General features: G+C 41.7%; 1 long non-coding RNA gene across 2 annotated transcripts in view; it reads left to right on the forward strand.

Annotated features, from left to right (window-relative positions):
• The window catches only part of LOC108901857 (uncharacterized), a 105,184-nt gene that overhangs the window by 38,489 nt on the left and 43,035 nt on the right, over positions 1–23,660 (forward strand). For both annotated transcript variants that reach the window (XR_007813998.1, XR_001963967.2), the window contains exon 2: positions 13,678–13,911. This is a non-coding gene — a long non-coding RNA (uncharacterized LOC108901857). The remainder of the gene's footprint in view (positions 1–13,677; positions 13,912–23,660) is intronic.

Genomic DNA, 23,660 nt, shown 5'->3' on the forward strand with positions numbered 1-23,660 from the left:
AGAGAAAGAAACCAGAGAGGCAGAGTCTGCAGAGAGATCCATGATGCAGCCACAGAGACGATGTGTTCCCCTGGGTAGCATAATGAAGCTTTCAGTAGGACAACGTGGTTTGAATGCACTTCAGACGGAAAGGGGGAGAGATGTACAGCCCCATATGCATCTACTCACCACATCATATTTCCACAGCCATGAATGAGGCCCTCACACAGACAGCCCCCACTGCTGTCAGATGGTCAGAGCCAAAACCTTTCACAACATGTCCTCTAGACAATGCAGAGAAAAACTCTTTCTTGGGTTTGCACCAAGCAGAACCCTTGGAGAGGACATGGTCTGTCTTCAGGCTGCAAGAGCACAGAGTGCTTCAGAGAGAGATGGTTTGCTTTTCTCAGAAATCTGGAGAGCAATGTCATATTACCCTCAGTGCTTCATGTGGTCTCTAGCTCTTTTTACACCATGTTTTCAGAATTGTCTATTGCAAAACTGGTTTTACTTTTGTTTTACTTACTGTTGTTTTGTTTTGATTATAGTTCAAAAACTGTTATAGGTCTGACGGTGATGAGAATTGTAGCTCTCATCAGTTTGCTTGTGTTTAACTGGCAACAGTTAGGGCCACTTTATGTGAATATGACAGCTACAATACAGACCTAGCAAAATAAAGCAGTAGTAGAATCACACGCTGTGAACAGGAGGCCAAATAGGACAGCTACCAGATGAAATGTGCCCCATTTCTGTGATTGCAATTAAGTCCATGGCTCACAGCCAAAGAGCTTGAATGTGAATAAGCACAAAACGCCTCAGACAATAACATAGCCAGACTTTGTAATTGTTGTAATCCCGACCCACCATTTATTTTGGTTTTGCTCTTTTTTTTCATCACAAATGAAAAGAATGTCAAAGATTTCAGAACTTGATATGGTGCAAAGTTTTCTTGTACTAATGATCCTATTTTCATACCATTTAGACTGCTTTGAAATAAGTATTTTACCCTGAAACCTTTTCCCGTGTCCATCTGTGATTATTTGGTATTTTTAATTCTTGAATATACAATGAACAAAAAAAAGGTCTCTGAATTATTGTTTGCCACTGTTTTGTTTTTAGGTCTGTAAACAATGTAAATGAATCACCAGGATATTATGTTGATAAGATTGTTTTGAGATTTCCCAATATTGCTCAGCAGACATTGAGTAATAATACATCAATCCAAAATAGTTTTTTACTTTTTTTTTTTTTTTTAAATTTCACCCAGCACGTAACAGATCTTCAGAGGATAATGCAAATGTTACTCAAGTTGTGTATGTTGGTGACTCTTACAGTACTTCCTTTTACTTTGTTTACCCTCCCCAGGCCAAGGTTTTAGGGGAATTTTCAGTCAATAAGCCTATTTAAAGCTGTCATTTGTGTTTTCTGCGGGCAAGAACAGCCTGTTTTTGACAGCATGTGTGTCCATTGTTGTTCCTGCGACGTGAGGCACTGTTGTCTGTGGTCTAATTTGGTCAGAGTTGACTAATCTCAAAAGGGTAACTTGCCAGCTGCGAGAGTTAGCAGACGTCCATCAGCCTGTGGATGTGTTCCATGTGCATCTTGACAAACCTTGAGCTACGCTGGTGCTCTACTCTAGACTGCTTTATTCCTCGCCTGTTCCCTCTCTCTTGACTGCAACGTGTGATACGTCTGTTTTAATCCTTCCTCATCCCAGAGTCTCCCCATCTTCACAGCTGTACTGAGCCCCTCTCCTCATTTCTCCTCCATCTGGAGTTATCTGTTCAACTGAGCGAACCTTGTCTCCCAACTGTCCCCATACCCCAGTCTCCATTTGGAGTTAGGAATCCATTGGAATCCCCTTTTGATAAGGGGCAAGAAATATTGCAAGGCCAGGACACAGGCAGGAAGCCTGGCTAAAGCAAGGTACTATTTTGGTTGAACACTCCCATTGTCTGTGGACTGGGGATGGCTGACTGCCTGGGGGGAGAGGGTGGAGGGTGACAGAGAGAGGAATGATGTACTGTGAGGACATTGCACTAGTACGCACGCTCCTTCCCTCTATCCTCCCTCCTCCAGCTCTGATCATTCAGAGGGTCCTCTGTCCCCCTTTTCACTGTTGAACTCATGGCAGTCACACTCTGAAACATGTGCAAAGGAAGGGGCCGGGTGCCGGGGTGGGGTAGGGGGGCTCTGTTATGTAACAGTGCCTTCTCTAACAGGAGCTCCAGTCTCTTAAAGATGTAGTGTGGCAGAGGTGCAACTGAATTTGGACATCAAACAGCTATTAAAAGAGACAAGGAAGAGATGATGTAAGGCTTAAGTCCCATTTTTTTTGTAGTGGACAATCCCTTTTGTTGTTTGGCTGCAATGATGCCACGTGCTAACAATAACTGCTTTTAGGAAAGGGTGGGATGACACGATGAGAGAAAGGGAATGTCGGCCTTGGACTTTTTATAAATCGAGATGTAAATATGGAAAGATTTATGTGGAAAGAGAAGAGCCTGCTTGGAAAGAGTGCACTCGGAAAATGATGTGTTGTCATATCTTTACAGGCTTGTAGGGGAGTCCCAACTACCCCTAAACTGTAAACACACTTTTAAATATTTGCAATGATAAGTTTCAAAGTAGCTTTCTGTTTCATCTTTAGAAGTTTATACAGTTATGTTACAGAAATTTCCCAGGCAGACTTGTGAGTGTGTGAACTCAGTAACACCACAAGGCCACACAAAGACACTCACCGCACACACACACACAAGCACTAAAAATGGGAGGGGAATCAATGTATGTTACGGGAAACGTGTTCTTGTTTTAGTTTTACTGGTACGCAAGGTCTCATGGCTGCATCCTCCAACTGTCAGAGGCCCTCACTCCTTTAGGTCTGAATCCCTCAGAGACCGCGAGACACATCAGCCCAGACAGGCGTTAATGTAAAGCATTCAAATAACTGAAACTACAGGGGTTCAAATCCTGATGTTCCCCAGCTGATTGTCTGCTCATCCTGTCATCTGTCTGCTTAAAAAGAAAAATGTTATAACTGCTAAATGAGCTCAGACTGCCCGGTCATCTTTAAAATGAGAAAGCAAAAGTACAGATGATTTTTTTTTTTTCTGGTGATATTTCCTGGCAGTATTGACTTATCTCAGATGTTTGCAAATTGCTGTAACATTTAGACATTAACTGCTGGGTAATCAGGACTAAAACAACACAGCAACAAGTATAAGCTTCTCAGCGTCCGCTCAGAAGGCTGCACAAACAAACAAGATGAAGGTCGTAGTAAATGCTCTGGGCTACAAGTACGTCATGTGTGGGCCACCGCGTTGAGGAGCATTAAAGGCCACACACACATACGCACACTCACACCCCCACACACACACGCAGATGTGGATATGTGGATATATGTGCTGTACCTAGAAACAGCATACATTGTACACACATGCACACACTCCCCAACACTTGCCCTCTCAGACTTCAGGGGCCTCCGTTCAGCCTACATGTACACCCACGCGTTCCTGTTGCTGCACTCGTCTCCACCGACTGCTCTGGCTGAGCCACTGAGCCAGCTGGTGATAACAGCACTTCCTCCTCGCTCCCCTCTTGCGCTTAGCTGTTGTACTCTTACCATCTGTGGCAACTGGCTGGGGCTGGGGCTGAAGCGTCATGTTACCCACACAACTGGAGACCCAAGATCCTGAGGACACACAAGCACAGCCAAGATCCAGAGGACACACACATACACATACACACACACATCTCATGATAGTCACAACTGTAACGGCCATGAGATGAGTAGGTGAAGAGAGCAGAAAGAGATCCAGGCTATTTATTGTGCATTTGGACACAGGCAGAAAAGGTGGGACTACAGGCAGAATGTTCCTGGAAGGAAATGCACAGAAAAACGTGTAACATTTAGAAACAAATGTTGAGAGTGTTTTAGTGAGCAAGTATCAGCCAAGAGGAGCGAAACAAAAAAAGGCCTGCAATAATTGCAGAGTTAAGTAATCTTCCACTTTTTAAATATTGTTTATGACAATAAAATCAAAGGTAGGGGACAGTCACACCAATGTTTATTACAGAGAAATTACAGAGCAAAATCAGTTGATTTCAGCAGATTTGCCATATTTACTCTGTTTACAGATTGCAAATCATCTTGACAATGATGACCTTTGAGAGAGCAGAGAGAACTGCTAAGTCCATTATGGAGGAAGTTATCATACTGGTTGTCAAAACATCCAATTTTAGCTAACCCTGTTCTGCCAAATGACAAACCATGCCAATAGACATTTCCTCTTTTCATCCATTCTGGGCACTTCAAACCAAGCCATAACCAATGGTAGAGACTACATAACCCCTATGCAGTCACTACATCACCAAGGTTCTCACACCACCTATGTCGCAAAGACATGTAAACGCAATTTGCTGTGCCACTTTCCTGTGTGACCAAATTGAAGAGTCGAAAGGTATGAAAGGTCCATAGTTCCATAGTGGCCCTTTGAGCTAAATGCTGATGTCAGCATGCTAACATGACAGTGACAATGTTAACATGCTAATGTTTAGCAGGTGTAATGTTTACGATGTTTACTGTGTTTTCAATAGTTGGCATGCTAACATTCACTAATTAGCACAAAATACAAAGTATGGCTGATGCTCAAAATGTCATTATCTTTGCAGGTAATTGGTCATAAACCAAAGTTTTAGAACACTTAAAATTTTGACCTGATGAAAATTTAAGGAAGCACAAAACTTATTATTGTGAAATCTGTGGGGAACATCATTGCGTACACCAAATCTCATGGCAAACCATCTAGTTGTTGAAAGATTTTGCTAAAAATGATAAATAGCAACCTCGTGGTTGCTCTAGATGAAAAACATGAGGTATCACCAGCAATCATTGCGATAAATAATCTGCTGGCAGCATGGCTACATTTAGATTAGACAAGAGAGTGTTCATTTTGGGGCTTTAAACATGTGGGGTCATTATTAGACTAGAGAGATTCTCCAATCAGGAATCAATTCTTAATAAAAGTGATGTCCTGGTAAGACACCAAAGGTGGTGAGGAGGCAGTAGAGGAAGAGAAGCGTAGGAGGAGAGTGGGAAGAGAGGAAAGCAAGGCCGTTCAGCTGAGAGGGAGGGCAAGTGTGGCATGTGGCTGGATGGTATCCTTGGGAAAGTTTGCAGCTCACTCTCCCACTCTCTGGATCTTAGCTGGGGACAAATACCACATGGAGCTGAGAGGAAGCCCGCTGGAGTGTGCAGGGCCGTGAGCACACAGGAATGTTTCACTTCAAATGGAAAATGTTCACAGCTGTTAGTCAGGCTATCTCTCTCACTCTATTTCTCCATCTCTATCTATCCATCTCTCTCACTGTGTCAGAAGCTTGGTGCTATGCTTAGCTCAACTCCTTGTGTGCTTGTGATAACCAGTATTTTTAGTTCTGCTATGGTTTCATTTTCCTTTTTTTCTGAATTCTGAGTTAAATACCTATACAACATGCTTGCGTAATCAGTTTGCCAACGTGGGAGTCTAAAGTGATTTTTATTGTTTTGCCCTGGACAACTCACCAACATATTAGTTATCTTGTCATGTGGGTACCCAACAGCGAAAGGTCTGTAGTCCATTTTGTATCCAAAAACATTGTGTAGGAAACCACACATTTGACAGTGTGTGGCATCAAAATACCGGAAGCGCTTGCCTGACCCACAAAGAAAAATGACAACAACAACAACAACATAGGGTTTCCATCTCCACATCAAGCTGTCTGGAGTCTGATGAGTTTGGTTTGGCTGCACATGAGTTGAATCTCCACAGTTATGGGGCTATAGTGGCTGCAAATGAGCCCAAACTCGATAATTCTACTAGTTGGAGGTTCTGCCTGCCTGCCACACACACACTATAATACAAAGTCTTTGTGTGTCTGTGTGTGTGTGTCTGTGTGAGTGTCTGTGTGTGTGTGTGTGTGTGTGCATTTGTGTCTATTATGACCATATTGGCTCACAGAAAACTATTTGCATTGAGGTGTCGAGCACTCAAACACTCGTACACATACTTCCCAGCAGCAGCCACCCTCCCTGAGGGATGAAACAAGCTCAAAACTCTGATCAAGCCAACCAGCAGGTATATGTGTAGGTTGATTCCAACCTATGTCTATGAGTATAGACAACCAACAGTATAGACATAGCTGTGTGTCTGGGGGTTAATGGCAATGTTAATAGTGTGTTTTTGAAGGACACAAGAGGATGTGATTGGGTCACTGGTCTCATGGACCAAAGAGCGCAGTCAGCTGTCGTAGGGATTGCAGGTCAATGCATGTGTTTACAGAGAATGGCACAAAAGCATGCAACAGCTTTGAGATGTGTTTCTAATATTTTGTCTATCCCCAATGATGATTTGAAGCATTAAAGCTTTTGCATGGAGTGATAGAACTTTGCCCAACATCTGCACATCTCTAGCCAAATAAGTAAGAAATTAGCATTTGCCTGATATGAAATCCCATACTACCACAAACTATAACATCAAAAATTACCATTAAGTTAAGTGAACTTCTGTCCAACACAAATTCAAGAAAAAAAGTGTTGTCTCATGAAGGACAATTTATTGGACTGTGTTAAATTGTACAGGTGAACCTAATAAACTAGTACCTTTGGGTATGGTATTGAGATGCCCTCAGTAGTGGTCAGTCCATCAGATTGTCATCAGCTATTATTTTTGCACGGATGTGCTTATTGTGTATATTCAGTGCACATCTGCAGTTTATAATACATATGTTTGGTTTCTTAAAGCATAATGTTGGTCTTGTACCTGTGTGTATATGAGAATGCAACCTCCCATGCAATGGACCCCCCAAAGCCTACCTATGTGCCCACATGCACACATACAGTATATAGAGAGTGTATATATACAACACCACCCAGCAAACCACCCACAAACTTACCCAGAGGCTTAAACCAGGGTTTTCTTTTTTCTTCTAAAACCACTTCCCTGCCTTTCCCTTGCTCCTGGTGACGACACTCTCTTGGAATTCACTCCTTGTGCTGGTGGTGCTCTCACAGAGAGAGTCTGACTGTGTTGTTCAGATCTCTCTGTGCTCTGCAGCCACTAACCAGGACCATTTGGTGTCTCCTTTCTCCACACTCTTTTCTTTACCCCTCCTGTTCTCTCTTTTGCATTTTTTCCCCCTCACTTGTTCTTCTTCCTGTCTGGGTTATGGCAATTATATATTTCACATATTTGGTTTGAAATCAGGCTCTCTGTGAGCATAGGGGGTCCACAGACTGGAGGGTGCTGTTGGGGCTGTAAAGGGGTTGTTAATTGTGCTGTGGTGGAGTCTATGTACTGAGGTCTGAGGTTTGAGAGCGCTGCTTATCTGTCATTGCATGCCCATATTGTATATGTGTTCTGTGCTTGTGCATTCAACATGCATTTCCACTTGCAGGTATTGTTAACACTGTGCATGACAATTAAATGGTTGATGCTGCATGTGTGCATCCAGTGGGTGTGTGTGAGAGAGACATGGGGGGCATGCTGCTGGGTCCTCTGGAGGCCTGTGTAGGGAAGATCTCCCCCTCCTTCTTAAACCCGGCTGGCCCTAGATTGATGGGGGAGGTGTTGCCTCTGCTCACTCATCCATCACACACTTTATTTGGGTTTTAGAGGAAAGGAAAAAGGAAAAAAGACTTCCAAAAATATCAGAGTTGGGGGCTGGGGTGTGGAGGGTTGAGGAGCTGAGTAAGGGGAGGCCCCTTGTCCTGCCTAGCTCTCCTCTCCGGCCCCCCTCTCTTTAAGCAGATGCTAGAAAAGAAGTCTTACCCTTGTGATCCCCTCCCATTCTCCAGCCCCAACACTGATAACAAAAGACAGATAAAGCCAAATGGGGGGACAGATTTAGTGAAGATTAGTGAGCAGGTTTGTGATTTCCACTGCGTTTTTTGTCATGTGTGAGTGTGCATGCACATGTTTATATGTGCCTGATAAATGTGGGCTGCCAATAGCAGATTGTGGAATAGGATGGTTCGAGGGTGGTTGGTGGTCTTTGTCTACCATCCAGACAGGGCAGGGTCTACTGTGTAACAGAACAGTGAGGCCAGATGAGGTTGCAATGCTGACAGAGGAAACAATGCATGTAGTCTAGCCCTTGATGCCTCCCATGGGATGATAAGTTTTATGTAACAACCAGGGGTATAGTAATTCAGCCCGTAAACTCAGATTAGACTGTTTTACTCATAGGATTAATTAGGATTTCTGTATGTGCTTTTACATGATGGATAAAATCTTACATATTTGTATGCCTTCATCAGAACATATACTGTAAGAATGTTAGCATCACTAATAAACCATGTAAATTGTCATCAGTTATTTAAAAACTACAAACACCTGTGACTCCCTGGACTGGTCTGTGTATAGCAGAGGCTAAAATGCAGTTGTTGTTTTTTTGGTCAGGAGTCTTGTTGGCATGTTGTCTATGGGGGGTTTTACTCCCTAAATTATAAACTTAATATCAGGTGATGGGTTACCATTTAGACCTGGACATGCAGCGGCATGAAGTATAGTACAGCATATACAAACAAATCCTTAAATCAGCTCTGCTCTCTAGCCTTTGTCTTAAGTGCCTATAGGAAAGTTGGACTTCTACAATGGGACTATCAAATAAAGAAATCACTCTCTCCTATTATTGCTGCTCTTGAGTTTGGAGGTGGCGTGTGTAGCTTATGCCAAACTAATGCGAACAGAATGATAAATAGATAAATAAATGAATGAACGAAGGGAAATTATTACCTTCTGAAACAAAAAAAATGTGGCAGTGTAGGTCTTGACAAACTGTTTTGCTGTTGTTCAAAACAAGCATTTCTTGACATGACAAAGAAGATTTTTTTTATAATGTTAATAGTGGAATTTCTTTGCAGAAAAGACACCAAATCATGTTACTGTGCTTTCTTTCCCACCCTGATTTGAACGTTGAATTATTCACTTTGCCATATGGCCAAATGAATTAAATAATTTATATTCTAAATAGATGCTGCTTTTGTTCCCAAGTCAAAGTAAATCAAGTTAAGTCCCAGAGTTTTGTGATGTAAAAATATGAAAATGTGAAATTGTAGCCAAAAAAAGGGGGACCAGGTTGGCTTATCCTTGTGGGTATGGGGGAGTGTTTGTTTCCTCTGAGAAGCTTTTCCAACTGAAGACCTCATGGTGGAGCCCCCAGAGGCCCTATTTGAATCACAAATGTCTTTCGTTTCTCAATCGTTCACAGGTTTTGGTCAGTTGAGGAATTTTGGGACCTATTAAAGCCTGGTGACAATGACTTTCACCCCCGGGGCCACCACAGGGGTCCGCCCCCCTACTGACCTCTCCATTGCTGCCCAGGCCTTGCTCTAACGGTCCTGCTCCAGGGTTCTGATTGGTTGAACATAGTACCCAAAAACCTCTCTGGGGTCAATGTCTCTTTTCTCTCTGTCGCTCTTTTCCTCCTTGCTGCCTTGTTCTGGCTCAAGTCGGGGCTTATCAAAGACAATCCAGTTCTGTCATGAGGCCAAATCATCTTGACACCCATTTAGCATGCTCATCAGAGGACAGTTATGAATATTCAAGATCGTGCCAGGGGCCAGTGAGAGGCAGAAAGGACAAGATGAGAGTGACAGATAATGGAGGGTGTATGTCCAGGAAGAATGTGTTACAAAGTGAGACAGGGAAAAGGATTAAATGTGTATGTGTGAGTGAGTGAGCAGGAGGAGTGAAACATTACATACAAACATAATAACCAAAGTCATGTTTCATGCAATATAATTGTAAAGTGCACCATTGTGAACAAACCTTCAAAGATGATAATGACTTGGTTTAGCCATGTTCAGACATGGCCCCTCATCACATTCCATGGTTGAGGGACCATGAAAAATGTTACTATTAAAATCTTTTTTCTTTTTTTTTGTAAATCTCAGAGGCAACCAATAATGAGAGGAAAAAATATGATACGATACAAGGCGATACTGGCTATCTGTAGAAGTTCACAGAGATAACTGATCAAGATGAGTTAAAATTCCAATAGATTTATTTCAAAATATTGCTTTCTCTGCACAAATCTGAAGCCTAATTCACTCAGTTAAGTAAGACGATGAACAACATCTTCACATTTATTACAGGAGGCTTTAAAATACTGATAGAAGTCTGATCTCTAAGGCAAATATCTGGGGGAAAAAGTGATTAATAACATTAATGATGACTGTTCCATTTAGCCAGGGGGCTGGTGTCATCCATACTCTCTCGTTTGAGTGGCTTACTGGGACACTTAATGGAACTGAGCCATCGTTAGGCTGATTAGTTGCACCTGTGCTTTTCCTGATATGACAAGTCAAAGTTTTTGCTGTGAAAAAAGGTAGTTGTGAAGTTTAGAGGGAACTGTTTACAGTTTACAGTTGCTTTGTGACCTACACCCATGGAGCTCAAATGATTCATCATAATTTGTCAGCAATACTGGTAATGTATTTATCCTATAAGACATATAACAAAAAGATATGACAAATATGTGCTGTCTTAACTTGTCAAATGTGACTGTATGTCATTTCAGCCTTGGAGAATTTGTGATGGTCTTTTTGCACTCTTTGTGGTTTGAACCATTAATTAGTTTATTCAAAAAAAACTGAGAGGTCAATGAATTTTGAAAACAGTCATCAGTTGCAAAAAATTTGCTTTGTACAAGTAAACTTAAGTTTAGTATGACGGATGGTTAGATTATACTCTAAGCATTCTCCAGTGGATCCACTAGGGACCCACCACAATAGGATAAAAAAACAAACAGAATAGAACAGAATAGCATTCATATGCTTACAAGATATTGAGTTTATAAGGGTGTACATCAGGAACAATGGTTGACTAAAGTTGTGAATTATATTTCCCAGCTGCACGGTACTGATTTGTTGTAATTTAGTGTTGAGTATTATGGAAAACCCTTTGGCACCGCTTATGAATCACAGGGTTTTTATGTCCTTGATCCTCTTGTGCTGTTGACCACTGTTTGGTTATGAATGTATTGGATCTTGTGAGAACAAGAGAACCGAGCCAGGAAGGAGCTAGTTTGTCTGAATGAGCCTGCCTGTCTCGTTGACACTGATGTCAAAAACTTCTAGGATCACATCCAAGCTGAGACAAGTGGTCATTTTGACTTTGAGAATATGGCACTGTTCCAAGCTTTGATGTTTCAGCTCTTAAAGATTGTAGATGGAGACAGGAAGGGTTATCACGGGTATTGCATCTTCCATGAATTGTAGATATTTGCGGACCCAGATGATGTTTGTGTAGTTGTATTTTGACCATATTTTCTGGTTGACATAGTGGGGTTATCTCAAGAAATTCTTTGGTATATCACAAATTTATCTCTTATCTCTGCTGTTAATTTTCACATTTTGTTCCTTAAATTCCCCAGAGAAAATCTGACTAGAGTTCTTCTGCCCTGAAGTTGAACTAAAGAACAAACAGAGAGAGATCAGTTGTTTCCCACTATGCTCAGATACATGTATGTGTGCTTGAGAAGCAGGAAATTTGTAGTGAGGGCTTTATCAAAAACAGAATAATATAGAATTGATGATATTAATTCCTGCATTTTCTAATTCAAGATCAGTGTATAGTGCACTGTATAGTAGTGCAAATGTGTGGTTACAGGACTGGGAGAGTGGTCTGGCATGCCAGGCGCACGTGTGGGGCAGGAGGAGCAGGAAGGTGTGGATATGGAGTACTTTCACCTAGACAAAATAACAGTGTTTTTGCACAGCTGATTTCAACCAGAGAGGAATTATGTGCACAAACTGAGGGTCCGGTTCTTTAGTTAGTTTCCTTTCCCAGAATTCACTTTCAAGATGGATGTATGCACAGATGGATGGGTGTATAGAGTGTCGCTAGTCTCGCTACTGTGGTTTGCCTGTTTCTTGACCTCTGAATGTGTGTGAGAGAGAGTGTATATGCTGTGCGTTTCATGTTTGTGGAGTGCAGTGCCTTTGAACGTCCCTCCACTACTTAGTCTACTGTATCTGACTGAGATGAATAGGGGTCAGCGCTGAGCCACCCACTCCTCACCACAACCCTAAACCCCTAAAAATACAACTTTTAACACGCCTTGAAGGACAGTTGGGTTCATTTAGCTGTTTATGTGCTGTTAATGTGTTCATTTTTAGCTTAAAAAATGTTTGATCATTTGCTGTCATGAGTGTTAGTCTATTTTTAATTATTAATAGTTTAGGCCAAAGTGTCAAGTACCAGTAGATGGAGCTAGTGACAGGGCACGCAATGTTACATGACAAACAACAGAAAGGATACTTCATAAATAGAATTTAAAAATCCATTTCCACATATGACTGAGTATGAATTATTGTACACAGTCATCTGCATTACCACACACAAAACACCAGTTTGCACCATCTGTAGGCTATAATGTAAGTCCACAAGTCCTCCCTCTTTGATCCTTCAATTCCAGTCATGTTTCCTTCAAGAGTGCTCTTTCCAACTCTGCAATTTCAGACTGATGAAGAGGGTGTCTATCTAAAACAGTCCCAGCCCATCTGTGTCACAGGCCATATCTGTCATTATCTACATTTTATTGTTTTCTCTATGGTGTTGCCTACACCAACTGCCTCTGCCCTCTCCTCAGCACTGCGCTCTCCCTGATGAGTCACAAAGGTCTTCAAAAAGCTAGTCTTTGGTGACAGTGGTAGAAATGATGGTTCTTGTATGAAGTCAGAGTTGAGTCATTTTAAAGGAAAAGCTTTTGGCTCTACCCATCCCACATCAGTTTGTCACTTTATGGTTGAGTCATAAAGGTATACAATGATGCTGCCAGAGCTTGTTGAAATGAAAGCAGCAATGATCCCTGCTGCAGGTTCATCGTCACTAAGTGGTGAGCTGCAAAGACTCTGCTACCTGCCCCAGAATGATAAAAATGATGGCAGTGACTGTGAGGGATTCTATTTGGCGTACACCAGTCAGTAATGAGAGGAGAGGTGGAGGAGGATTTGGAGGAGACCACATAGTCAGAAGATCCCAGGATGAGTCACACCACAGCCCTTGTCAGTTAGAGTGGGGTTTCCTGCAAACACACGGCTGCAACATTGTGTAGAACTCAGTGTCTGTCTATGATAAGACGGCTGTTTGTTAACAGCCTTGCCTTCTGATTTCTACAAATAAGGCTACTGAAAGTAGCAGGTTCTTAGACAAGCTCTCACCAAACTTATGTCACCAGTGTTACCAGACTTATAAGTCAGACCTATTATAGATGAATCTTATCCAATGAATCTAGCCTAATTTTAGGTAGGGGGTGGATCAGGATGGACTCATTGACCCTACACAGGCAGACAGATACAGTATACTCTAGCCAGACAAATGCTGCCCATCCCGTCAGCTTGCTAGCAAGGGCAGTGAGGTAGATAATAATTGTCAGCTTGGCTGTGCCGGTGCCAATGCCAGGGTGGGCTAGGCCTGGTGGGTCTGGCTAAGAGGGAGTAGATCACTGTGAGCATCAGGAGTCTTGAGGGCTGAGGGAAAGAAGAGGATGTACACAGTCACTCGCATTCTCTCAAGCATGCCCAGGCTCAGATGACACACACACATTAAACAAGAAAAGGAGACTAGTGAGGATATGACGAATAAAAAATAGTTCTCGATTGTCTCCACACGATGACCATTTTCTAAATTTGTTCTCTGTGTTCTTTTATCACAGACAGTCATCCAGATGTGAAAGTCAAACACCATTATTTATGAAGACAGTAGGAATGATAACGATGGAAAACAGAAAGAAGCAGCACCAAAAGAAAGTTGCCAGCCTGTTGTGGCCCTACAGAAGACCTTGCACCTGGGTCAGACTCATTCTTGGCACAACTGAGTGATATCATAAACATGGCTGCAATGACCAGCGAAGATCTGATCCCACTTGCAAGCAGTCCAAGCTTTTTATGTAAGTCATATGGTTTTATTCTTTTAACATATCATGGAAAGTCTTCATTGTATGGCCTGAGGATTCTAAAGTGGTCACCACATCCTACCACTGAGCAGCTTCTCTTGTTGTTGATATATTTTAAATTCCTGTCAGTTTAAAGAGCAGATATGTATAGATGTTGTACCTTCAAAACAGTAGATCTGTATTCATGTATGTGTGTATATGTGTGCATGAAAACCAAGAGAAAGAATTTGCAGTCAAACCCCACCTGAGCGCCATACCTGCTCTGGGTTTATCTCTGGTGTTGAACTGTAGAGGAAGTGAGTTTTTCTGTCGGCCTGTGCTCACAAGAACATTTATCACTCAGATCAGTCATAGTTGTGGAGAAGAGGAGAAGTGGTCTGGCATGAGATCTGTTGCTAAGTCTTCCACATTTATGTCACCAAAGTATTTGGTGGCCACTGAAATTGGGACCTCCTGTTTAGACTGTGGGAACTGTTGGCAGTTTGTATAAAATCAACCAATGTTTCAGCTCCTCATTGTGAAACAAACAACTTCTGTGATTTGCTAACATCCTTACCTATAGTGTCCAACCAAAATGAATGAATAATACTGAAAAAAAAAACCACAGTAAATTTAACAATGTGGTGAAGATTTACCAATACCCAACAATATGTCCCTTTTCAGACCATAAAATGTGTAATACAGCACAGAACCAAACATGTCTTTCATCGTTGTAATGTACGGTTGTTATATAGGATGTTTTCACAGTCCATCTCCTCACAGTAACGGAACAAAATGTCCAACAATAGCATCTCTGACATCGTCATTAGTAAATTCCCAGTGTAGCTACTGGAGCAGTAATAAGGTTTTAGGGAGAACAGTGTGTCAGCAGTGGTAATGAAATGCATCCAAATGGCCCCCTCTGGACATGATAAATAAACTCCAGGTGTCCAAAGGAAAAGGTTCAGCTATGGAAAACACAGGGAACATACGTCAGGACTTTGACACAGGAAGCAAACCTGGAGACCCTTGTAGTTGGAGGTAATGCTTTAAACGTGTAGGGCAGGAAACTAGCAGTATTATGAGAATGGAGACTGCCAGAGGCCTGAACATAGAGTATATCAATTTTTTATTTTATTTTTCCACATGTGCCACTAATTTTAGTATGTTGAATCAGAGAGTCTGACATGCCAATTATGCCACATGCAGTACCATTCCTGAACTTTCAACACCTCAGTACTGAGTTTCCCACCACCCTTATATAGTGTTAGTGAGTAAACAGCCTGTAAATGTAAATGGATTTCTCCCTTGTCATAGTGGAGCTCACTTCCTGTCAGTGGCCCCAGGGTGGGAGCACACAATGACGAACACCACCCACATTAGCTCCCCAGCAGGCAGTCAGCCCGACAGGCAGGGTGACACAGGGGTCATTTGTTTCTGTCAGAAGCACAGAAATAGTCTCTCAACTCCTCCTGGAGTGGACAAAGCAGGCATGCATTCACTGGCCTCATCAGGGCGGGATGTGCTCTTGTTGTGATTACCTGCCTCTGCAGAGGAAGGGCTTTCTCTGAGGACCTATGGAAAAATGCTGCTGTCTGCCAAGTGCCATGATTAGCGCCCCAGCCAGTTCCTGGGTCAGCTCAGAGGGCAAAAGTGTCTAGACCAGCCAGGGGATTTCCACAGGCTCTAGCCTGTGCTGTAGTTATAACTGCTTACAGTAGAACCCCAACTCTCAGGGCCCACATTCCACTTTGGACGGTTGTATGGCATTACTCCCTTCAGTGTGTGGTGGGAGTCAGATCAGACATTAGCTTTACATATGGTTTGAATATTGTATAGTTAATGGCCTCCATTTTTCATTGAGTCATGTTATTTGATGTAAATGGATCGAGAGATAGGAGGGTGGGAACTGGTGTGTTGATTTTAAATTAAAGAACTAGTTAATGTAATACTGAAAAAAACAGTTCTGTGCTGGTTTTATTTTAAATTTTATATTATTTTAAATTGATTGATTGATTGGTATTGTGCAGTGGAAGGAGCACTGCCCCCTAATGCTAGGAGCTTCTAACTTCTTGCCAGATCTCTTACGGAGCATTCTGCATTACAAACTCAGTGCTGCCGTTTGCCAGAAAAAGCACAACCAGTTAATGGTTCGGAACTCTGGCTTATCTTGGCCATCAACACAACAAAAGCTATAATTATCTGCAAAATAAACTCACTTCCTTGATTTTTAGACAAATAATGCATTAAACCGTTCCAGATAAACTTTGTTTTCCACTGTGTTGCCAGCCCCTGTGGAGAAGGAGAGGCATTGAGGCCACCAATAATGAAAGACCATTTCACTGGGCTACTCAGGAAGTTCTTTGCTTCTATGTTCCAGTGCTTCATAAAATACGAACACCTTATATAACCAATTATTGCTTGAAAACTCTGTTTTGTTCTCTGAAAACAAATTGCCCCTGATGTGTCCCACCTGCCAATAGATTTTAGAGTAGAATTTTTCTTGTGTATGTCAGCATTGTGTGTCTCCCAAGGCCTTCTTTATATAGGCCCAGACATTATTTTTGGCATTTTTTCTGACGTGTACCTCCCACTCCTCCCACTCTCTCTGGCCCACCTCCATGAGGGCCAAGGAAGCCTGGCACTCGCCTGAAGCTCTCAGCCAGTCCTGGGCAGCTGGGATCTAGGGGAGCTCCCTGCAGTTCTGCAGTGTGCTGGCAGCTCCCTTTCTCCTGCCCCCGCCACTCTTAATTCTGCCTTTTTACTTCCAGCCAGCTTCAGAATACAATACAGAGGAGCCCTGTGCTGTGCTGTGAACACAGACTCACACCCTTGGGCGTACACACACATCCACACTTTTATAAGCCATTGAAAGAGACAAGACCAAAGGCGGAAAGAGGAGCAGACGCCTCTCAGATGCTGGGCTTGGCTTCATGTGCCACTTGACACAGACGGCCGCACACAAGATAACTGTTGTTTATTGTTTATGGAAGGACCCTCTGCCACACTCCATGCTCTCTTCATCTGGAGACTCCTAAAGGGCCACAGCCAAGAGCCACAGGGGAAATGACAGATAGAACTCACTGTATCTACTGTATATGTGTGTGTGTGTGTGTGTGTGCGTGTGTGTGTATGCATGAATGAACGTGCATTTGTGTTTGCATGTACAGTTGGTATGTACAATCTTGGGTGCTATTATTCTTCTGTAGCTTCCATAATATATGTGTGTGTGTGTGTGTGTGTGTGTGTGTGTGTTGTTTGCTCAGCTGGAGTTGATTCAGTGAAGAGGGGATGGGGAAGTCATCTAGTTCCACTGGGGTCTGTCACAATAAAGCCATTACAGCAGGTGAGATGTGCCTCCTCTCAGATCTGACAGATGATGCATATTCTATCATGTTATGTAATACATTTTGCCAATTTTAAGATGCATTCTCCTCAGTGAGTGTTAGATAAAGGGGGAAATCCAGAAACAACAAAAACTTGGCAGGATATAAGACAGTCTGTCGCTCTTCACCCACAGGGTCTATTTGAGATCTTAAAAGACAATATCAGTGTAATTATACTCTCAACTTTCGCCATTACTGGCCATGAAATATCCAGAAGCACAAAACAACAGAGGATGTGTGCATTTACCTGCACAGCTAAGGTACACACACAAGAACTATTAAAAGTTACAGAAGTAAACAAAGAAGATCACACATTCATAGAGCCCATGCAGCCTTTGTGACACTCATTGTTTTTTGTTGCTACTGATTTTCACCAAAAAGTAAGCCAGTTATATATCATATATCCTATCATCATAAAATCAGCCGTCTGTTCCACTCTAGCTTTTCCTCTTCAATATCATAAGCTACCTTTTTGTTTTTGAAAAAAAAAATGCATTGAGAACACAGAGACTTTGAAAGTTTCATACAGAGACATGCTGTACAACGCAATGGCTTGGTTAAAGCAATAACTCAAATGGAACAGTACTAAGTGCTGACATTTTTCATTTTTGAGATTTAAGACTTAATCATGCTGATCATATATTATATGTTGAATCTATTATTGTCTAGGTGAAGACAGGCAGTGTTTTCTTGACCCTGAATTCTAGTAGTGCAAAAGTACTTGTGATATTAATACAGTGATTGCAGAGCTTGCTTGGTGATTTTAGCATTTTTTCATAAACAGTGGGAGTCTGTAGATGTTGGGAAAACACACAGTTAAACCGACAGCAGCACCTTCTATCTATGGAAAATTTATTGCTGGGTTTAACCTTTGATGGGTGTCAATAGTGGTTTATTCTGTCTTTTCTGCTAGCAAAGGAATCTCAGTCAATGACACAACCAGTGTGTTGTATATAAAATATATAATATTAAATCATATTAAATATATCATATTAAATATTATCACATTAAAAAGTATTACATTAAATTTTATTTCATGATTCCATTTTATGAGACTAAATATATAGTATTTGCAGACTTTTCTGTCCACTGAGGTCTCAGCTCCTCCCTACAGCTTACAGCCATGTGCTGACAGAAACTTGTTGGTCTGTACCAGGTTCTCAGCAGTTAAAACCAATAGAAAGAGAAATTCCTTCCTAATGGTGCATGAAAGTAATGATTCACCACTGTATTATTGTTTGAACCCTTGACGGATCTTTTCCACATTACCTCAGCACTGCACCTAAAGAAAACCCTACTCTTTTTATACAGTTTTATACATTTTTTTTTCTCTTGCACAAAGCTAGAAAAGATCTGCCCCCCTCAGTTTCACGTGTCTCCCTCAACCTCTCATCAAAATGTTCAGTTGGTAGAGAAGAAGCTGCAGCTGGACACTGATCAGGCCTGATGGCAATGGAGGATGAATAGCAGGGTAGCCCTGGGCACTATGAAAAAGTCCTGCTGACGACTGTACCAACAGGGTCACAGCCCCTCCATGCTGCCCCGCAAAAGGAGAGTGAGAGTAAACAGGCGTAATAGGGAGAGACTAAAAGAGACTTGGACTGTGTTCTTGTAAATAATTGCATTCATTGTTCTCTGCCACTGTTGGTTATGGTCACAAGCTGTTTGGTAGGCCCCTGTCTGTCTGGTGCTCCCCATGAGCCCAGTGTCAGCCCCTACGCCCCCAAGGGGAGCAACTTGTGCCAGGGGTGAGGATGCCAGCTCCCTGACCTGGTGGCCCCGCGTCTGACGTACCCACGCCAGGAGCAAACGGTCCCTGGGCCAGCTCGGAGACTCAGGGCGTGCTGTGCGCATGCTGCTCCGCTGTTAAATAAAGCTGGTTCAAAGAGCACATTCCTGCCCCCAGCCCAGCAGCGAAATAGCAAGCTCTCTTGCTTGTAGTGTCAAAGCACCAGATTGTTTCGTTTTATTGCTTTGCCTTTATCTCGGCTGACTCTGGTACAATCTGATTGGATGCAGCATGTTATTAGCCTCTGTTGTTGGCTGTGGGAACAGCAGATGGCCTATTTGGACCAGATTACCTGTACTCCTTATCTTAAGTGAAGAATTCATTCCAAGTGTTCAGATGTTTCAAGAAACCTGCTTGTCCACATTATGAATGTGGTGCAGTACACTTGAGCTTATCTGGAAGTTAACACCAACTTACATTGTAAATCTGTAATAGCCAGCTGGGAAAAAACACACACCTGTGCTCACTATGCATATTTTATGTTGTGTGTTGTGATCATAACAGATGATGATAGTTGTTTTGAATGGGTCATTGGAGTCAGAATGAAGAAAAGATATATGATCCTCATTATGGTTACAACAGCAATTTTTTTAAGTGAAAGGCAATGAGAAATGTGTCCATCAAAGATTTCACTTGTTCAGCAGGAGCTGCAGGAACTAGTTTATTGCTTTCTGTTTGCCTTTGAAAACCCTTAGAGGAATTAAAAGGCTTTCAGACAGATGCTGAAAAATACAATACAACAGGAATTCTTTTAAAAAAGAAATTCGATAAGTCTTGTTGTTGATGTTCACTTTTTCTCTGAATCTCTCCCTCCTGGCTTTCTCTTTTCTCTTTTCTTACGCAACTGAAGTGTCAGCCGGAAAACCTCTCTGCATTATTGCTCCCAAAGTAAAGTTTGCAGACAACAAGCGTGGGAACTAACCCGGCCCAACACAGCATCATCTGCAGCCTGTAATGATAGAACCTCAATGACATCATGAGTGTTTGAGTGTGGGGCTCTGGTAACTGTGCTGTGCATCTCCTCAAAATACCAGTGGCTGAGTGGAACACACAAGCTGAGCTCGGCAATGGAAGTCAGATGCTCTCGGGCTCTTTCTTGCCGTCTAAAGTCGCCCCTTTCCTTTCTTCGTCCGCTGATAGGTTTAGGAGACTCCAAATGAGGGGCCTCCGACACAAGGGCTGTGTCTGACTTTACTGTATGGTAAATGTCAGCAAATGAATGCAGGCCTTGGTAACAAAGTGGAATTGGATCTAATCTGCCCCAGGTCACTGTGTTTGATCTGCACCCCCTTCAGTACAGCAACCCACTTCTTGAGTGTACAGCACATTCAGGATGTTATGGTATTTTGCTGTATAATAATCTGACGTCACAGGGGAGGAAAACTGTTTTCATATGTTCCTTGATATTATGAAAACCTTAGGTCATGTATTAGTACATTCATTCTTATCTTTCTACACTTATCTTTGTTACTGCTTGTAGGTTTTGTGTTTTTGTTTTTTCTTTTTTAAATTAACTTCCCGTGAAACTGGTAACCACTTTTGTATAATATGTTTGTTTCTTTTAGTTTCATATTGTATACATTATCCTGCTGAGTACTCGCATCTGTGGCGCATTCCTGTAGTGCAAAGAGAATTGCAATTTCTAACCCAGCAGCTGAAATTTGATACAATGCCTGGATTTAATGGAGGCTTTATATGACTCTTGAGATCATCCTATCATGAATAACATGTTCTTCATGTGAGTTGCAAGAATAATTGTAGGTGGGGAATGTTTTATCAGGTCTGACTGAGGTCAGTCATTCTGCCACAATGGAGCAGAGATCAAAGACAGGGGGGAACAAAAACTCCTAGGTCTACAGGTAGCACAGCAGTTAAACTGGAAGTATGAAACACCCACCCACGCACATTCAGTTTCCCAGCTAGTGTGGGATGATCCCTAAAGATGTGAAACTCAAACCTTGTTGTGTGTTGGTTTTGATCATGTGTTTGACATCAGATGGTGGATAAGTAGTGTGTGCAGAAGAAAAATGACTTAATTGTGTCATTATAATTGCACTAAGTGTGGTAACATTAAAATACAACATGTTAATATTGCTGTCAGTTCTAGTAATTGTTTGAAAATGTGTCTCATTATAAAGAAAAGACATTGCTCCGATATATCAACAGCACTGAGTTGCTAAATGTTTAAGACATAATTTCATTGTTGCACGCAATTAATTTTGTGCTTATGTCAGACATTCCAGAAAGTCACTGGAAAGTGTGAGCTGTTAAGCCCTTCACTTCCTTTAAAAACCCAACATTGCTCTGCTGTGGCGATGGCATCAGAAAAAACAAAACAAAACAAAAACAGATGCAACTAGAAATTACTGAGAGAGAGCGTGCATACTGTAATTGCACAGAGACTGAACAATGTCCTAAATTTATGACAATAATAGATAATTTTAATGTATTTGGATCCAGATCTGCATAGGGATATACATCCAAGTACAGTAGTTCATGAGAAAAATGTCTTGCAATGTGTCTCAGTTTACTAAAAAGAAGAAAACTTCCCTTGTGTGATGTATGGAACAAAAGGAAGAAAATTAACACTAGCTAATCCCCTTCCTTTTTATAATGCAGGACAAACACAACAGTAAGTGTGCAGGAGTTGCAGATGGCTCACCAGGTGCTGAAATAGCATGAGGAAAAAGTAATGTTTCAGGGCAACCAGTGCCATATCTAGCTTCCATTTTACGTGTGGAATACAAACTTGACAGCCGAATGGGTCCTCCCAAATGCTCAATTTTGTAAAGAACAGCTTAAACATCTGTCTGTTCCCATAATGTACTGTAACCAATACTATGTGGGCTTATTCAGAAAGGGGGAAAAGCTTCTTGCAGCAACATTCATAGGCTATACAGAAGTTTATATTTCTTTATACAAAATGTGAGGAGAATTCAAATTTCAGTTTGACATAAAGCTTCTTCATAAAGTTGCATCAGTCAGTAATCTTAGCTGTAGCACCACATATTGTATGTAAACAACAAGCATCACTGTCTTTGGGTCAAATGTCTAATCAGGCTTTCTGATTTTAAAATGAACAGCCCTCAGAATGAGTAAATAAATAAGAAGAAAGCATAATGCACGAATAACTTATAGAAAACAGACGAATTTGGAAAGTATTCAATTTTAGATATATCCATTATCCCACTTATTCCTCAGTAGACTTTATGATTGCCTGGTGTAAACATCCAGTGAACAGCTTGCAGCAGCATTGAGAGTACCTTATTTCATCATTTAGTGTTAATCATAGCTGGTTTCATAGCTTTGTCTCATGCTGTTTAGGAGGTAGTCCTGTAAAACTAAACACTACCAAAACACTAACTAAACTAGAATGATGCTTGTTTTTAAGCAAAGCCAGAAAGACAAGGAAGGTAATAATGTCATTTCACGTGGGCGACATAGGAAACCAAAAAAAACATTACAAAAAAAAAACATTAATGTCCAAGAAAGACAAAGACAATGAGCATCTGCTTTAGATTAACACTAAATAATCATTAAAAAGTTATAAGTTATTAGCGGTTTCACAGTGCCAAGTATGATTAGTTTCTTTTCTATAGGAGATGAAGGCATCCAGCAGACTGCAGTCCCAGTTTTACCAGACCACCACTGATTAGTTTTTCTCTCTCTCTCTCACTCACAGACCTCCTAACTCTCTCCATCCCACCTCTCTATGACATTTACTGCTGTGGTTTGCTCAACCATTTCTAAAATTCATGATCTTATTGTACAGTTACAAGACTTGCCTTCTTGGTTTACAAGGCACATTTTATAGATTTGGAATTAAGCCATTTGATATTTTGATCAGTTTCATTTCCCATTCTTTTTTAGCTTAGAATTATAAGACAACAACATGCAGTCACCCTGGCAAGAAGATGAGTAGATGAGTGTATTCTATGGGATACTAAGTATATTTGTCAAATATGCTATCGATAAAAGCAGAAGAAAAAGGCAGCACATGGTCAAAATGCTACGCTTTTCTATACTTCCTTCCTCATGATGCATAGTCTTGTTCCTCCCTCTCATATCCGTTTGCTTCCTTCCACTGGAACCAGAAAATCAATCTGCAGCATACACATTGTCAAACAATGATGTAGACCCCAGTCTACCCCATCCATGGGGCCAGACGTGATTGAGTCAAGATCTGGTCTGGGCTGTTTGAAAATACGGTCTCAATTACTCAGTGCAAGGCTCCCACAAACCCCTAGCTTTATACACACATATGAACACACATGCATACACTTACATCCCCATTTTACCAGTTAAATTAAAGTCAGATCACTATCAGTGCATCCCAAATGTGATTTTCAGTAAATACAGCTCTGCTTCCTCAGCCAGTCTGTTCACATCCCCCACTGGGAGGCCCCTTCGGAAGCCTTCGTTGCATTCTCTGTGCTGCGTACTAATTGACCAGGCTCGTTGGAGGTGAGGTGAGGTGAGGTAGATGGATATGGCGACGCATGGCAGTCATATGTGACTGAGGCCACTGAGAGAGTCTGATGTGGGAACTATTAGCGCACAGCGGCAGTAGAAGCATGGAGGCACACGCA

Source organism: Lates calcarifer, linkage group LG10 (assembly GCF_001640805.2).
Source record: "Lates calcarifer isolate ASB-BC8 linkage group LG10, TLL_Latcal_v3, whole genome shotgun sequence".
Classification (NCBI taxonomy): domain Eukaryota; kingdom Metazoa; phylum Chordata; class Actinopteri; family Centropomidae; genus Lates; species Lates calcarifer.